This window comes from Denticeps clupeoides, chromosome 16 (genome assembly GCF_900700375.1).
Source record: "Denticeps clupeoides chromosome 16, fDenClu1.1, whole genome shotgun sequence".
In the NCBI taxonomy this organism is placed as follows: domain Eukaryota; kingdom Metazoa; phylum Chordata; class Actinopteri; order Clupeiformes; family Denticipitidae; genus Denticeps; species Denticeps clupeoides.
This window is the reverse complement of record NC_041722.1, coordinates 15,430,479-15,447,533: the sequence shown is the minus strand read 5'-3', so window position 1 is coordinate 15,447,533 and position 17,055 is coordinate 15,430,479. Positions and strand designations below refer to the sequence as shown.

The 17,055-nt window shown below is 44.1% G+C and overlaps 1 protein-coding gene across 10 annotated transcripts in view; it reads left to right on the top strand.

Moving 5' to 3' along the window:
• large2 (LARGE xylosyl- and glucuronyltransferase 2) overlaps positions 1-17,055 on the top strand; it is a 54,727-nt gene that overhangs the window by 24,689 nt on the left and 12,983 nt on the right. For 2 of the 10 annotated variants that reach the window (XM_028955691.1, XM_028955690.1), the window contains exon 2: positions 4,162-4,247. The gene's annotated coding sequence lies outside the window, so the exon portion shown is untranslated. The other 8 variants (XM_028955698.1, XM_028955695.1, XM_028955693.1 and 5 more) reach the window with 8 other exon arrangements.

The window sequence follows — 17,055 nt, the reverse complement described above, 5'->3', positions numbered from 1 at the left end:
GTAGCACAGATCAAGTGATAAAAATTTATGGAAGGTGGTGGGGTCAGCGAAGGCTTAAAATAGATCCTCCCTCTGAATTACTCTTCAAAGGGGAACGTCAGAATTGTCCGGACACTGAAAAATGGCAAAGGGCGCGCGGGTAAAAGCAGGGGAGACTAATGCAAAACCTGGACGGCGTGAATGCCTAGAAGACGGAAGGCACGGCGCATTAGGCAGTTGCGTGATGGTCTAGCACAAACTGTGATGGACATAAATGTGCACGAGTAAATTATTCAGGCTTCCAGTCTACCCCACTGCTTGGAGACCAGTGGATGGGCTCTGCTGAATGGACATCTGGAGAAAATGTCAGATAAAGATACCGTGTGTGTTTGCATGTGCACTTATGAATTTTTTTTTTTAAATAGTAAATTTTTAAATCAATAACTCAGTCTCCCACTCACTATCCATAACTGCCTCTTGCCCACTGAAGTATCTATTCAAAAGCTTAATTATTTTTCCCCCCTTTAGTCTGTGATATAACTGAACAAGCCAATGGAAAACTAAATTAAGTCTCAACGTCCAAATTCTCTAAAGCACAGGCGCCGGAAACCTGATTTATTAATAAATCAAATCTTTGTACGAGCGTGAAGAGAGGCGTTCTGTTTCCCCCTCCCTTTATTCTGCTGGATAAATCAATGGTTTTGTCATCTCCCCTTATCACAGCGAAGCAGCTCCGGCCCATATCCGGCGCCTCGGGTTTATTGTGTTCCTCCTGGCCTTTGTGGAAGTGAAGAGTAAGGGTCCCAGTAAAAAAATAGATCTCGATAATCTCTCCATCTCGCTGCCTGATGTCCACTGGCAACACGTAGACAGGCGGTATAATTAACTCTAAACAGCCGCTATGACTGCATGGATCACTTTAAATGGAGAGGCTAATGGCTATTGGGTGCTGATCTAATTTGGCCACTGAAACCTGAAGAAATTGCATTTCCATGCCGTGGAGGAAAAGGACAGCATTAGCGGCGGAGACAATGGCGGCTCGAGAGGGTGAAGAAAAGTCAACAGCAAAAGAAACAAATCATTAAAAAAGGTTACTGGCCGTTAGACAAACTCAAGGATCTTAAGAAAACGAATTTTCCTTATAAAAAAGCTTTGCTGAAGTAGACGCAGTAGCAATGAGGGGTGGTGACAGAGAGAGGGTGCAGTTGGTGCAGAGATGTTCATTTATTCTCTTTAAAATATGGAAATGTTTTTATTATTATTACTATGCTGCTCAGGAGATGCCATTGTCTGCGTTTATATGTCACGGTTGTCAGCTCTGAGGGCACAATCACAAACATCCTCAGGATTCACAAAAAAAGAAGGGGCCCTCGGCAACTTGAAGAAGAGAAACCAACTACCTTCTTGTTGTTATGAAAGTGAAAGCGAAGTGATTGTCATTTACATTTACATTTACATTTACAGCATTTATCAGACGCCCTTATCCAGAGCGACTTACAATCAGTAGTTACAGGGACAGTCTCCCTGGAGCAATTTAGGGTTAAGTGTCTTGCTCAGGGACACAATGGTAGTAAGTGGGATTCGAACCTGGGTCTTCTGGTTCATAGGCGAGTGTGTTACCCACTAGGCTACTACCACCCTGTACTAGGCTACTACCACCCCCACTAGGCTACTACCACCCTGTACTAGGCTACTACCACCCCCACTAGGCTACTACCACCTTGTCATTGTGAAACACGGCAGCACAGCACACGGTGACACAACAAAACGTGTCCTCTGCTTTTAACCATCACCCTCGGTGAGCAGCGGGCAGCCATGACAGGCGCCCGGGGAGCAGCGTGTGGGGACGGCGCCTTGCTCAGTGGCACCTCAGTGGCAACCTTTTGATAGCGGGTCCGCTTCCTTGCCCGCTAGGCCACCTATAATTATAGAATTATAGCTCTCACCCAAATGTGAGATGAATTAATGTTATTTATGCATGTTTTTCTAAAGTTTATAATATGTATGCAGACATGTGTTTCTGGCTTGTGTTATCTGTTTATTTATGTAAATCCTGAGGACGCCTTTGACCTCACCCCGATGCTTAGTTCCCGGCACTTCCAGCAGTGCATTAACATAATGAAGAAAGTGATGGCTGAGCATCTCTGCACACATCATCTACACCAAATTTGCCGCTTTTTTTGTCGGTGAGTCGTCTCGCCCAGGGCACACCTGCTGCTCGCTTGTTCGCTCACAGACTTTACGGAAACGCGAGAGAGCGGCGCAGCAAACACATGGCTTCAGACGGCTAAGCCACGGTGGCACCTGCCAGCAGGAGCGGAGAAGTAACACCTGCCCCCGTTCGGGGCCGCCGGGGAGGAAGCTCGTTTAGCAGTTTAAATACCGCGCTGGCCGGAAAAATAGCGCTTGGTTTTTCACACGTCTGGCCCAACCCAAGAGTGGAAAATGAAGACCCTCTACGGTTGCACCACCACCAAACGTACTGGCATGATGGGCCGTAATCAGAGGAGTGACCGGGAGTGCATTTGAGGGAAAAAGGGATAGGGGAGAGAGAGAGAGAGAGAGAGAGAGAGAGAGATAATACTGCCGAGTCGGGTGTTGTCATCAGCAGCATTAACGGCGCGGTGTAATCTCGCTCCATCAGCGCCCCGTGTTTTATTGTGAATTGCATTATCCGAGTGGGAGACGCGAGGCCGTAATGGAGCGGAACGGGATGCAGTTTATATCTTTAACCGGGGGGGTTACTCCTGGAAAGAGAGCGGCCCGTAATCTAATGACGTGATTGCTGAAAGGCCCTCGCCCGTTACTCATTCACGCACGAAGCCGACTTTCTTGCGGTGTCATTTTCGAGCAACTACCCAACAAACCCCCCCCTCCCCGTCCAGAAAATCACCGCAATAGGCCGGAATAATGAGGAAAAAAAAGGTGACTGGCGGCTCTAAGTAAATAAGAGTCATTATCTCACTGGCCTGTTGTTTATATGCACAGTTCAAGGGGCAGGTGTGTTTACCGGGACGTTGGAGTCGTGTTGACGTGAACCCCGCCTTTCCCCCCATTAATGTATTCCATTGTGTGCTCGGGGAGATGAAGAGTGTGTCTGGGCATATATTTGTTTTAGAGCCGAGTTACTGCCACATGCATCCCTGGCGCCGGGACGTTGATTCCGGAATGTGTTGACCATGGGAGGGGGAGAGGCGGTGGTGTTGCTGAAATAGCAGGGTGCTGACATGTTCGGTGTCTAATGGATTTATTGATTGATTGACCGGATGGCTAATTAAGGCGGAGTGCAGTGAACGGGGGGTATCTGCTGTACATTGCGTGACACGTGTACGTCCTGAAGGCAGCGGACCGAGTGGCTGCGCCCGTCCCCCAGAGACAGGGGGGGGATCTCCTGTGGGCTTTCGGCACTTCCATTACGGCTCTATCTGGCCCTGTAATCACAGATGATTGAGCTGTTTGGACACAAACAAGGGTGTCAGCATACCAATTAAGAGCTGAGGAACAGGGGGAGGGGCAAACATGGCAGGTCTCCGGCAGGTCTGTATCTTCTGGGAACGATCAGCCTCCCGTTTTTTTCTCGTTGGTGGGGGTTGGGGAATCGCTGATGGAATTTTCCGGCGCAGGTTAATCACGGTTTTACTGGACTCTCTTGACCTTTTCCACTGAGTCATATGACCTCTCTGCACTGATGCATGGAAGCAAGTTTCACTGGTCCTGGTGCCAACTATGGTGCATTAAGCTAAAACGTATGCGAATAAAACACAACCCAGCTACTAAGGTCGACCTATTTATCCTAATTACAGGTTTGGTAATAAGATAGCAATGCACAGGTTTCTGGTATTTGGAGGGCAAGTGAAAGGCTGGAGCATCAGCACTGCAGGCAAGTTTCCTGATTACAGGCCCCTTTCTATGGCATAATAATAGAAGCATATAACCGAATGTCTCAGAGGGAAGGAAGACACCAGGTCACTGATGTACGTTGCGGCGGGCAGAGAGCCCCTTGAAAAAAGCAGCCACGGGAGGGTGATTGACTGTCTGAACACACATGCTGTGCATCCGCATCAGGCATAAAGAACCCAAAATGCAGCATGTTCCATAAAACCCGCCCGTGGATAAGGTGTGTGTACTGTGTCTCCGTCTGTCCTTTACTGATGTTATTTTGTGGCTTTCCATCCTCTGTAGGCTTAGAAAAAAGGAGAGCTTATTGCTGACCTTCTACCTGGGCATTTCTTCAACACCATCAGGAGGCCATCTCTGGAGGTGTCCTGGTAAGTGTAAAAACCTTTTTAAATCTTTGTGCTAATGTGCTAATGTATGGTGTGTAATGTAATGTAAATGTTTGGTAGCAGTCATGGTACTGACTGCTACCAATTATAAGATCACGTTTATGATGTGAAATGATCGTCGCCACAGTAAAGTGGTGTTATGAGCAAATAAAACAAAGGGGAAAGTAAGATGGGAGGAGAAAGGTCCTTATGATTATTGTTACCAGATTGGGCATTAATTAATTTATTTATTTATCTATTTATTTATTTAATATTTTGGAAAAAAATTGCGTTGTCTATAATAGGTATAGTTATAGACAGTTGGTCAAGAGCCAATTGATTGTGCAAGAAAGTGAAGTGAATTTTCAGCATAGGTACTCTTCAATTGTGAGAGACAGAATGTGAATAAAAATTCAGGAAATCTTACTGTATTATTTTCAAAGATTTTGAAATGGAGTATTTGGTCAATAGCAAAAGTTTGTAATGAAACCTTGGTTGGCAATGACAGAGGTCAAGCGTTTGTGCTGGAAGATCCAGACACGTTTCATCTTCATTGTCTTCACTGTTGGAAGGAAGAAGAAAGTGAAGCGATTGTCACATGTGATACACAGCAGCACAGCACACGGTGCACACAGTGAAATTTGTCCTCTGCATTTAACCCATCACCCTGAGTGAGCAGTGGGCAGCCATGACAGGCGCCCGTGGAGCAGTGTGTGGGGACGGTGCTTTGCTCAGTGGCTTCTCAGTGGCACCTTGGTGGATCGGGATTCAAACCGGCAACCTTCTGATTACAGGGCCGCTTCCTTAAGCGTTAGGCCACCACTGCCCAAAAAGGTTTTTGTCCAAAATCTCACAAAGCATGACCCCATTCATACTTTCCTTAACACGGATCAGGCATCCAGTCCCCTTTGCATAAAAGCAGCCCCAAAGCATAATGTTCCCCCCATGCTTCTCAGTGGGTATGATGTTTTTGGGATACATCTCAGCATTCTTACCCTTCATAACACGAATTCTGTTTTGGTCTCACCTGACTACATGACATTCTCCCTATCCTCCTCTGGATCATCCAAATGATTTCTGGCAAACTTTAGACGGGCATGGACGTGCTCTCTTAAGCATGGATTTTAATCCATGGCCGCATAGCGTGTTACTAAAATGAACCTTTGTTACTGTGGTCCCAGCTCTCTTCAGGTCATTGACCAGTTCCCCCTGTGTAGTTCTTCAATGTTCTCAATATCATTTGTAATGGTAAGATCTTGCATGGAGCCCCAGGTCCAGGGAGATTGTCAGTGATTGCATTTTTTAATATTTGTGATCTCTTCTCAGCTGCTTGTCTGTTGTAAATTAGCTCATCCGAATCTTGTCCTGTTGTCCTTAGACAGATGTCTGATCTTGTCCATTGTGGAGGTTGGAGTCTGACTGTTTTGGTCACGTGTTTTTTTTTTATACAAATAATGAGTTAAGGATAGAAGAACGTCTTAAAAAAGTAGATACAGGTCTGTGAGGGCCAGAATTCTTGTTTGTTTGTAGGTGTTAAATACCATGTACAATACATTTTTTCAAAAAATCATACAATGTGATTTCCTGTGTATCTATGATGAAAATCTCTCACCTTTTTAAGTGGGGCAGCTTGTTCAATCTGTGTCTGCCCAGTACTTTTTTGTGCCACTGTAAACACTTTTCAGAAAGTTGCAGTGTTTCTGTGTTGATGCATTTTTACAATATACAATCATGTATCTGGCAACCTTGCATGCATTAATTTGCACATGTTAGGTACTGACTAGCAGTAGGGTATGTATGAGCTGGCAGTCATTGCTATGGGCTTACAAATAATTGCACACCATCAGAAAAGACTGGATGCGTAGTTAGCATAACATACAAAGTAAAATACCAAATAATGAAACGGGGTGTCATTGCATATCAAACTAAAATGAAATTATTTCGAAAACGAATTTGTAAGTGCCAGTCGTAATTAATGCCACAGTCCGCCTAAACACTAAAAACATACCCCAGAAATGACACAGTGTTATATGAGAGCGCAAATGACCGCTTTATATACCGTTTGAAGTCAGTGCATGTCTCGTCACCCTTTAAATGCGGGCCCCAGGGTGGTGGCAGGAGACTTTATTCACCTTGAATAGCACATGATGAGATTACTGAGATGTTTGCTGAGATATGAAACCGTGGCCCTTCATAAAACCCACAGTGTGTGTGCCATTGTCCTGTTGACTCATCCTTGACCCCAGTATTGGATGAGGATGTGGGGTTCAGGGCTGGCAGGGGGAAAGTGTAAATTGTACGGCGCGCTGAACCTAGAGAGGCTCTGGGAGGTGCAAGGTACAAAAGACAACGCCCTGGGTACTTTTGCTCTGCTGGTGCCAGCAGGGCTGTTCTAACTTCACCTCTGACCCCTGATCTTTGACCTCTGAGTCTGCCACCTCGCTGGCTTCCCGCAGAGATTAGCGGCTGACCTACCAAAGCACACACTCCACATTCCACAGTCGCCTTGTGACCCAACAAAGCCACATTAGCTCTTCAGATAACACGAAAGGTCAAAGATCTCCGTCCCCTAGATTTTTTTCTTTTTTGACAGAGGAACATTTGAGCTTCCGTAACAGGTTCTACACTTACAGTCATTTTTAAGCATAACAAATGCCTCCTCTGCCCTCACTGGAGGTGATTCTCACAGCCATAATGCACTGATTGCTTTTTGCTGAGTGAAAGGAGGAGAGGAAACTTGGAATAGAGGTTCCCGAGGCTACTGCCACGGCCGCTGAAGACGAATAGTGCTGCCCCGTCTTAGTTTCCAAGGGTGCAGAGCACTGGATTCAAACGAAACACCACTTTTATTTCCTCCTGATGGAGGCTATGTGGCACCCCAGAGTTCTGCATTTTTCCACCTGACCCCCCTCAAGACAAATGTCTCCTCATTTCTCATCTGTTGCCTGGGGTTCCTTTCCTCAAAAGCGTGGGCAAATAAGGTGTTTTTCCGGAGCCAGATTGGGGTGGAGCTCAGAGAGCAAATTGTTCTTTAACCCAAAGTGGCTTCGTCAAAACAAAAGCTTTTCCCAGGTTCATTTTTTTCACCTTGCAGCCTATGCTTCCACTATGCTTCCAGCGACTGACTTCAGATGAACCACCATTTTTTTTTTAGGTCTTTTCATTGCTTCAAAAGTTGATGGTTGTGTATCCATTGCCCATTGGTTGGGTGCATCTGAGATCAATTGGAAAAGTTCAAACAGAAAATCTTACAATAGCGCTTTTATGTTTGGCCCTAAGAGTTTGTCCTTTCCTTTATTTCTGGTTTATGCTGTAGTTTTGTGTTTTGGAGTTGTTGTTTTTTTATATCATAACACCATCATTTAGCTGGCATGGGAGTGTTCAGGAAAATTATGCTTAGGAGCCTCTGATTGATTCTAGGGCCATGTTTTCTTGTCTCAAGTTGAATTTGGTTCAGCTGCTGCAACCCAATAACACCTAAATCATAATCTATGAAAGGATTATTTCCCTTCAAAGTCACTTAATTTGTTTGCCAGTCAAGCATTCATTTTTTGTGTACTTTTTTTTTTGTTTCTTTTGGTTATGGTTTATTCTTTTCCCTAAAATTTTTTGCACCATCATTATGCCAGACTGTTTCACTAAACACATATGGTGTTATTTTGTGCAGCCTAAATAAAACGCATGCATTATAGTATATAGTGGTATAGTTATACATTGGGTGATTTCACAAGGACACTATATCTGCGGTGCAATACCCCGGTATGGAAGGCAAGAGGGGTGGAGTTGAGGGCACTCAAAAATGGATTTGAATAGCAGACTTCACCTTCCATTGTATAAACTATTTTTGGTGGATTTTGATTTGTTGGATTTTGGGACTTGGGATTTTGACTCATACTGTAGAAGTGGTCAAGATGACACCGCTGTGTTGGTCAGCACTCATGCCGTATTGCCACTACCACGCTAAATCTGAAAGCCTGAGATGCCCGTGAGTGTTGACTCACTCTTTAAATGACATTTTCTGTTATGTGATCCACAGACACGACACTGATGGATCAAAGGCATAATAGAGGTCTGCTGGAAGGCTCTTTATTTCTAAAACTACTCTGACCTTTAAACAGAAGGAGGTGTGCTTGCATAACCTACCTCTTGGAAGTCAGTTCTTGTCAACATTTCTTTTCAGGAAGGCCATCAGAATGTCAGTATGTATCTTGCACAGGTATTAAAGTGGCATACCATGGAGCACAACAAAAACCTGTCCTTTCTGCCCTCATATCTTAGTGCTTTGAGTCATCACAGAAGCCTGCATAATCACTTCTATTGAATTTATTTTTTTTTGCTTTGAGGTAATTTTTTTTTTAATCTTACTTCTTTGCACCAAAACAGAATTTCATGTAAAATGTCCTTTTTGCAACGAGAACTGACAGTGGACTTGATATGTGGGAAAGTGAGAGTGAAAGATAGTAGGCACACATTCCCTTCTCTTGTCCTACAGGCAGCCCTTGACCTCACTGTGGGGGGTTGAGGGCAGGATGGGGGACATTGTGCCGCACGTTAAATCACACCTGTCTGCCATTCCTCTCCATACTCAATCACAACCCATCACTGACAACCCCTGTGTGTGTGTGTGTGTGTGTGTGTGTGTAACACCTGACAACAAGATGAAACTCACACCAACATCTAGTTTAAATAATTACTTGCAATGGACAGGACAATGCAAATTTGTGGCAAAGAAAGTAGCTGCTGGTTTCATGAAGAAAAAGTGATTGTTTTTGTCACTTAGAGCAGAGTACATGATGCACACAACAAAATGTGTCCTCTGCTTTTAACCATGTAAGATTTAACCCTTAAAAATAAGGACTTGACTGACTTTGACGAGGCTGCGTCATAACATTTCCAAATTTCCTTGAGGGATATTCCCAGTCTTTAGTGATCAGTGGACCTCCCAAAAGGGACTTAACATTGTTTGAGGAGCACAACAAGAATGAAGTGTTTACTATTCAAATTTTACAACTTGCAGGACTCAAAGTATCTGCTACTCATGGCCACATACCACGGCAGACGTTCAAAAGGACAGAGCTGTTTCGGCAGCATTTAGTCATAATGTTATGGCAAATTATGTGCACATGCAAAAGCCCACAGGCCAAATAATGCCTGATAATATAGTTGTGCAGCATGCTTGTATTGGCATATCCATAACCCTCACTGTCACAATCTGATTGTTGTGCTGTGCCAGCGGCCCACATGGCAACAGTATTTCCAGTCAAAGTTAATTAACATTGTTTAGTATAAATATTGCAGAAGCTTGTCTGCCTGCGCACTGCTGTATGGGTTGCAATTTAACTCAACACCTACGCCGCCGAATGTGTTCATTCCGACATGAAAATCTATCGTTAAATTGTAGTCCTGTGCCCAGGGGGCAGATGGTGCTCCCATGTCTACGAGCCCTGGATGTCTTACCATTAGATAGGCTTTCCTCATAGATCCCAGTCAGCTCCGTTTATATAACCCATCTGGCGTCGGACCTTCCAGACCGGCAGGGCTTAGCACAGTCACTTACACGCACCACAACCTTTCCTGGCCCTTCTTAAATCACCTGTCAAAACTAAACAAGCTGTCAGTCTACATTAGCCTTTGTGTGTGTGTATACCTTCACACCGGATCCATCAGTGTCCACTGGCTGTTCTGCTCATCAGCGTCTTGCTGACAGCTTCGTTTAGCCCACATGACGACTGGATGTTCATCCGACCATCCCATTCCAGCCAGCCCATAATACCGGGATCACCACAGTGGAACCATGGAAACTGGTCTGTGGTGGTTTCACATAAAAGACATCCCGCTGGTCTCAGCCAGCCATGTGATCAGGGTCATAAATGTGTTGCATTTTCATTCCACTTCTAAGAAGGCTTTCACACCTTACTACGTTTGCTTTGGTCCGAATCAGTGAAAGCACACTAAAACTGTACTTAACAGGACACGTTACCAGCTGGGACTTGAAGTGGAACATTAGATTCCAGCAAGAACATATTCCTGTTTAGTTTTTTATACTGATCTTAGGCCCTTTTTTCCAATGATTCCATTTATTTAACTGCTATTTTCTGATGGTGTGTGTGTGTACAGTTGGATGTGTACTGTTTTAGATTCTCCAGAGGTGTTGTATTATAATTTTTTTTTTGTTGTCTTGGTCTCGTCTCTCTCTTGGTCTCTGTCTTGTCCTGGTCTTGATGTTCAAATACAACTTGTTCAAATATAAAAAGTAATTTTTTTGCCCTTTAGTGAAATTGACCTACTGCTTGTTGAAGAGCGAGGAGATGGCAGAATGTGTTGTGCGGCACCTGATAATTGCACAGCATCAGTTTCTTGTTGTCAGACTATGAGGAAAAACTTCTAAATCTGATAAAGAATGTCATCTATGCACGCGTTGTACAGTCGTTTGTTCAGTTTATTCGTTTTTTTCAAGCAGCTAGATCACTACTACAGAGCCACTTAAGTATAAAATAGAAAAAAAAAATTCTAAAGCTTCTATAAAATAGCCCCTCTTGGGTCACTGCTTGTTTTGTAGGAATTATTTTCCAAGAGAAGCCATCTATACAGGGAAAATGGTTGGGAACCACTGCCCTAGTGCATGTTCTGGAAGGTAAGGTAGTAAACCTTTTGGAACTGTCTTGAAAAGCAAAAAAAAAAAAAAACAGAAGTACGGTACAGTAAAAAAAAGACTGCTGGCAGTCTTTTAAGAGGGGACAGTGATAGAGAGAATAATTATGCTTGTGGAACTCTATTAATCTGTGAAAGAACAGCAGATGTAGTGGGCAGCCGGTGGAATCCACAGAAGGCCCAGTTGGTGGAAGTGTGGGAGGGAGACAGAACAGGTGACGAGAAACCTGATCCCTCCCCAGTCGACCCCCTTTCAAGCAAGTAGGTCGCTTCGGTCTCTAGTGTTCACCACAGGAATCCCCCCTCGGTTTACATTGCCTGGGATTACAACCATTAGCCAGACAGTGTGACCTTTAACTCGGTGTTGAAGAGAAAGTGGAGTTAAAAGGCCGTCACTGTCACAGTTTTTCTGTATGCCTTGCACTCGGGTAGAGGTAGAGTGAGTAGTACAGTTTACACTGAAAATATGGTGATTTTATTTATCTGAAATTACAATTTCAGATAAACAAAATCACTAAGGTCCTTGATTATTATGGAAGGCTGCATTTCATTAAATTGTCAGAAATATTTATATCTTTAATTTATCTGACCCTCATCTGTACAGTAATAACAGGTTGAGTCTGGCTGGAGCAAGACATGGCTAATTGTCTTGCTCCTGGGTGCAATGGTAGTAAATGGGGTTTATTGCCTAATTACTTGTCTGCTTGGTTACTACGACACATATACTGATGCTGTATTAGCCAACAGGTACATTTATTAAACCTTTAATCACATAATTGATAAAAGATTATTTTTATTCACAGTACATGTCTGCTAGGCTACAACTGACATGACTAATACTGACCAGTAGTGATATTGTTAGTGATAATTAGGCCAAAGTCAACCCATCCCTAGGTAAATTTATTAAACTTCTCATCTGCTTTGCTGTTGTGACCTTCATATGTATATGAATATAATCAGCTATATTTGCCTACATTATCAGCTGTATATACCTAACCTTACCCTGGGTACACATACATGTTCTTGTAGGTTATGTATTTAAAAAAGTTGGATTTATTGTTAAACTACTCAGCTAGTAGTTTAAGATATGTAGCTGCACAATATGAATCCAAATGTATAATATGAATACATCTTTCTTAAAACACTTAAGCCTTATTTTTTAACATGTTAGTGCTTTTCTTTGAAAAGCTAATGTTTGTTGTACTGAGACACACACAGACAAACTTTTTTGTTAATAATCCACAGACCAGGGTAGAATCTCTACTTAATACACAGTTGTAGTCTCTGCATTCTTCCCTCTTCTGTCCTCTGGCCTTTGTCATGTAGTGGTTTTGGTTGGAGGAGGGGGCCCCCTGGGACCCATCCCTGATTCTTCACACCCCGTATCCAGCCCTCAGCGCCCCAGCCCTGCCCTGCCTGTGCCTGCCCCTCCTCTCTGTGTCAACACGTGAGGTGGTGCTGTACGCAGGTCAGAGACGTCGAGGAGACTGAGGGCTGCAGGAGGGACTGAAATCAGTCTTCTCCTCTGCTGAGGTAAGGGAGGGGGGGCGTGTTTACAGAGTTAGGGCCTTGAAGATTGATGTCGGTCAGGACAGAGTCAGCACTGCTACAGCACAGGTACCTTAGGGAGAAGGTAAAAAGATAGCTGCCAAAAAAACCCCAAAAAAATCCTAAAGCTCGGCAGGTTTGTTCGGTACAGAAAAAGAAGGAAAAATGAAGTCAGGCTGAAGGGGAGCAGAAAAGGGAAGGAGACGGAGCGGAGGTGGGGGGGTGGGGGAGAAAGACTGTGATCTGCCGCTCCGGACCTGCCAAGGCATGCTACGTTGAGAGTGGACGGGGAAGAGGGTGGAGCTCTATCCATTTCTCTCTGCCTTTCTTCTCTCACTGCCTTTGTGCCGAACGCATGCAGGTAGGAAAGTTCAAAGTTCACCGCTGTCGGATTGTTTTCTTTTTCCCATCGTCCCGAGGCTGCGGCGAGTTCCGCTCAGCAAATCAAAGCTCAGATCAAACGCGCACCGTTGGGCAGGCCGGACAGGAGAAGACAGAACGCTGGCCTTGGTGAGGAGAGGTGGAGATAAGTGTGTCCTCCACTCTGAATGCCGCTTTTGTGCCTCTGCCACATTTCTGCTCTGCCGCTCTTCAGACTCCTCCGCCGGATTTAGGTAGAGACTTTCTTTCCGACTCTTGAGTGCAGTGTACATGGAAGGTTTTTGTGTGCTCTCGCATGTGCATTTGATTCTTAGTTTGGAAGTTTTGTGAGTAGATCCTGCTCATTTAAAGGACGTGCTGCAGAATGGCCTACAGGTAAACAAACAGATATGTGGATAACAAGGCAACCTAAGGACCTTCAGAGATCTGAAATGGAGACGTCAATACCGGCTGCAGGGCTCAGTCCGATTTGCTATTCCACAAATAGTGTATTAGGTGAGGGTGAGTTATCTCTCATTTTTTACATATGCTTTAGAAAAGCTTTTGCATAATAAATTAAATGTTGTGATTCAGGCTGGTATTGATAGTTGCAACATTGTTTCATCATTTGTAACCATTGAATCATGAAAAATTATTTTAATGTTTCATGAATACGCGTTTCATAATTTTTGATGCTTTTTGATTTATAATGATAGTGTGGTTTGCACAGGGTCAGCCTCAAGTTTCCAACATGCCACTTGCAAATGATTCAAATTGAACTGAGGAGTTTCCAGCATGGCCTGAAAATTGAAAATGATTTGAATGTGGTTGAGTGTGTAATTTTGTGTACATGTGTGTGTTTCGGGATGTGCATGTGTACCGTTTGCTGATCTCCACTTTAAGAACCGAAATTTGAAAATGAGAATGTTAATGCAGAAAAAAAATATTCAGACAAAATGTTTTAATAAAACATATGCATAACTTAAAAATATATTTTTAAACATAGAAACTAGGAAACTACCTGGCAGTGATAGTCTGATGAATGATAATCATGTGTCGGCTGTGGTTTTAAAAGATTTTTGCAACATTTCCACTCATCTTTGATAAATAATGTGAGCTTTTGTAAGAATCAAACTCTGCAATTAAAAACCGTAGCAGGACATAACTCTCGTAAACGAAGGCCAAGCACGCAGTCTCCCGTTCTCTTCCCTTGCAGTCAAGGTTTTAGGGCCAAGGGACTATTAAATCAATCCAAGTGATTGACGCTTATTTGCGAGGTTTGGGATGGAGGGTTAGGGTTGGGATTAGCCAGGGTTTAGGCCACAAAGAGCCAAGCCGAGCATGTAAGGGAAAGAGAGAAAGAGAGAAAGGGAGCAATAAGGTCCTCTGGAGATTCCATCCAGAAAGTGGTCCTCCGGGAGACATGACCCTGAGCCTGGGCGTTTTATTCTGCCCTGGCTCTGGACTGAAAAAGACTCGCTGCACTGTATAATTTTTTTTCTAAATGTTAGTCTGAAAACTCCTGCTGCCGCGGTGAGGAGTCCGTGAATAAAAGTGATTGACTTGTGTCGAAGGCTGAGCCTGTCCGGCGTGCACGAAAGAGACAAGGAAAAATGGACTGACTTTTCTCTGAATTCACACAGCCGGCAGTCGTATGGGGAATCGGGAGATCGTTTCTGTGTGTGTGTGTGTGTGCTCACACAGCTGAATGGAGCATCTATTGGCTGCCATTTAGCACTCTGTGTAAAGAGGCTGTTCTGTTTCACGTCTCGGGTGTTCTGCTTGTTGTTGCAAGATCCGGAATAAACACACACTTCATCAGTTGAATGATTTCCTGGGATGAAAGACGGGATAAGAGTGTAAACCATTGTTTTATGCTGTACAACGTATTGTTGAAATGTTGCTCTGTGTGCGTGTGTGTGTGTGTGTGTGTGTGTGTGTGTAAGAGAGAGACAGACGGTCAGGCTGATTGCGTCTTAATCAGAGAGTTTTCCAGGCTGATTAATGCACAAGTACAAGGCCCCTCATTTGAAAAGGGCAACACAGGACCATTCCATTAAGGGCCTTCCTCTTCCCTTTAATCACATTATCATACTTTCATCAGCATTTGATTGACATCAGAGCTGAAACAAGGACATTCCGCCGGCTCATTTTCTCTCCTGCTGTAATGTCATCTGTATCTGTGCGTGCGAGAGAAAGAAAGAAAGAAAGAATGGGATTGGGCGCTCACATTTCAGCTCTTTGTAGAAACTGTGCAGCCTGAGACGACCAATGTAGGTTATAAGTGAGATGCAGGTTTTGTGTGTCCTTTTCTGGTTTGGTGAAACACAGTAATATGGCCCCAGGGGACGATGTGTCAATAACAAGAATGGCACTTACAGGCCACATGAAAGATCTCACCAGAAGCCGTTTTTTATGGCCATACCGGCAGATGTCGTCATCTTGAAAGGAAGAAATAAAGGACTGGCTGTTAGTTGGACTTTTTATTTTTTAAGAGAATTGTTTCCAGAGCCCAGAACATGAAATTTATTAATTTTTTTGAACAAAGATTACCAATGGGTGAAGCCCATGAGACTAAATGACGCCGTGCTTTCTTCATTCTGGGTGATGTAGACGCTCTGCTTTCAATACATCACACACCCAGGAGGTCTCATTCACCATTGTTGCACTTACTATGCACTATACATCTTTCTGATTGTTGGAATGCAGGTAACCGAGGACGCCCTACCAAATCAGATGTTTCGTGTCCTCTGCTATTCATTTCCAGCAAAGCTGCAGACGTATTTGAAGTGATTTGAAGCTGTTTGCACGGAAAACAAGCGCTGTTAAACAACAGCCCTAAATCCCAATAATGCAAACTATTGTAATATGTACTTTTCTGTCAAAATTGTGTGGAATGTCACACTGACATTTTTTAAGCAAACATGCCCTTTCTTTTCTTTTCTTTTCCTTTCTTTCATTCTTTCAATCTTCTCATGTCCCGGTGGAGCGTAAGCTTTTTGTTTTGCTTGTTCAACAAAAGATCCTCATTAAAGTGGTGGAGCAAAGCCCTCTGCGTTTCTCATATCCTGCCGCACTTTACGAGCACTCAGGGCTAAAGGCTCATCACCTTCTGCAGTGCCCTAACTCAGGTCATCGTCACGAAAGGCAGAACAAAAAGGAAAGAAAAAAACATAAATCAAGAGAGACCACGTGACCTCCATGCCCGTGAATTCAGCCTGGCACACAGTGCTCGCCAAATCCACTAGTACCACGTAGAAATGGGCTTTCGGAGGTCACTGCGTGGGCACGGTTCGTGGTTTTTGTGAGGATTGAAAACGCTGACAGGTGAAGTGAGTAACATTTGCTAGTTGTTGTACGCAGGAAAAGTCGAGGACTGGGTCAGAGCAGTTAAGAGCATCTTGAAGGGCTTCCCAATCTGCTGGTACCTCCCAAACATGTCCAAATAAGGACAAACAGTGGACCAGTTGCAGGGTCTTGGTCACCTGTTGATGAAAGTTGTAGGCTTTTTTTTGTGTGTACGTCATGGTGTTTTGCATAATCAGGATTATGGGATATATTCTGACAGTTCCGGGTTTGTCAGTGTCACTTCAAGTACATCTGAAGGGGTTGTGCAGATGAAAGAACTTGGAAATCTGATTTGTTGAGGTGGAAAGGAATTGGAAATTACAGCGAAGTCGCCTGCAGCCCTTTCCCTTGTGGAAGACGTAATTTGCATCCTACATGAAATAAGACCTGCGTAGACATACGTACGCTTTGGACACATCATCAATTTATTGGTCGAACGGAAGAGTGGTACTGTGAATTCTCATGGTTTTAATTGGGGAGAATGAGGATGGGCATGCGGCTTCTCGTAGCTTTTCATCGAATGTCGAAATGCACTGCAGAGGTGATAAGGTGCTTCTTAACGGAGCAGCAGGCCAATGTCCTCCTTTTTTGATGTTTAAATCATGCGTCTACTCTCCGTAATGTTCACGTCGTCCGGAGGCGAACAGGCTTAACGAGTGAACCCTGCAGTAATTATCCAGAACGGCTCCTGGAAAAGGCACAAGGTTGGCATGAGTTGAAAGGCATGCTTTGCAGACTCGATGGGGATGGTGGGATGGGGCGGTGGGGGTGGGGTACTAAGCACCTGACTATTTGGCACCAACACCAACTGACCTTTGGTTCTGGCCGACAGCAGCCACCAGGGGTGCATGAGGAGAGGGTGAGGAGTGTGCAATTAGGAGAAGGTCCTGTCCAGTTTCATTAT